Below are 1,686 nucleotides of genomic sequence, written 5' to 3'. Positions count from 1 at the left end.
AGAAAGAAGTTTGCCCTAGAACCTTGCCAGTAAACTATGAGCTTCATGGTAAAATACAAAATAATAGGAGTTGGTTAATTTAAGATGGAAGAGTTACTTAATAAAAGCCTGAGCTATTGGCAAAGCAGTTTGTAATTAATATGTTTTCTGTGTAATTATTTCAGGTCTGAGTAGCTGGTAAACAAAAGAGTAGTTTCTGCCTATAAAATGGCATGCCAATGTAAGGCAACTGCATTTACATAAATTTTGCAAGAGCTTTGGAAGTAGTTCTAGACACACATACACACAGAGACACACACACAAAACAGAGTTAAGTATGGCTTTATGGTAGCAGCACTATCTCAGGTGGGCTCTGTTTGCTAGAAGTAAGCAGAGGCATGACTTCTTTAACAGGGCTTCTTGGTTTGTGTTATCTGCACAAACAGCTCTGGTTCTTTCAGGAGGCTGAGCACTTGAATGGGGTTTGTGGGCAATGTGCTGTAAGTTACTTGGTGGCAACATAGGCCAACTGTTTACCAGAGTTGAGGTTGTGAGCAAGGCTCTCACCTGGTGGTATGTCCACCAAACTGAAAGGGCAAGAGAGACAGAATCCACATCCAGGGCTGCTGCAACCAAACTTCTTACCATTTTAAATTTCTCTTTGTACGAAAAAGATTTCAGATACACAACAGGACAGATTCAGACATAAAAGACCTCTAAATGAGACAGTGTGTTCAAAAATAGGCTTGGGAGAGAGAAAAAATAGAGTATAGACAGTTATAAAAGGAAGTCTTTAAAGAGAAGGTAAAAGTAATATAAAAGGATATAGTCATAGATTAAAGGAGTAAGAAAAATATGTCACATAAAGAAGGAATATACACAGAGAGTCTGTATTATGTATATTATTGTGTTTTCTTTGAATTTTTGGACTGTGAATGAGCACTTCAAAATTTGGGTTTAAGAATATATTGCTTTGAAAAAGAGGTTCTGCTTTTGTTTCCACAGAGGATAGAAAGCTGTGAATTCCTTACTAGTTAATATGGTTTGATCAAACAAGGCCACCTGAAGCAATGGCTCAGATGGTTCAACATCTATGACAGCTTCAGAACTACTGGCTGAAAGGGACTACCACACAGAATACCCCATGAGAAACCTAATTAACAGCACCCCTAATAAGCAGGAAGTAGTCTAGAGAACAATCCCCGAATTCCCTAAATGATTGTTTGTAAATGTTTGTTTTCATTTAAAGGATAACATGATATGGAGATGAATTGCATTGATATGAATTGCATTGATATTGATCTTGGTCTATTGATACAAATTTAAGGTCAATTTTGTTATATTTTTATCTTGATTGAAGTGTTTTGTTTGTACAGCTCATTTTAAAATGCAATGAACAATTAAGAAACACAGGTTAATAGATAGTCATCTGTAATAGCCAAGCTTGTAGTCATGTTACTTAGGTTTTCTAGATGTGCAGAGATGTTTCATATGGATAGGAATTCTTCAAAGCTTTCAAAGACTAACAGAATATGCCATTTAAAATGTTTTTAAAAACTACAGACTTTTCATGACAATGAGACACATCTGCTCCTGGCAGCACCTATCTACTTCAAGAGGATGATGGGCATTGAAGAGTTTCTGTATGGAGTTCACTAGCCATTTGGGCAAGATACTGCTCTTGCCTGAACTGCTTGAAAGTATGCT

The sequence above is a fragment of the Microtus ochrogaster genome, chromosome 10 (genome assembly GCF_000317375.1).
Source record: "Microtus ochrogaster isolate Prairie Vole_2 chromosome 10, MicOch1.0, whole genome shotgun sequence".
Lineage (NCBI taxonomy): Eukaryota > Metazoa > Chordata > Mammalia > Rodentia > Cricetidae > Microtus > Microtus ochrogaster.
This window is presented reverse-complemented; position numbering follows the sequence as displayed.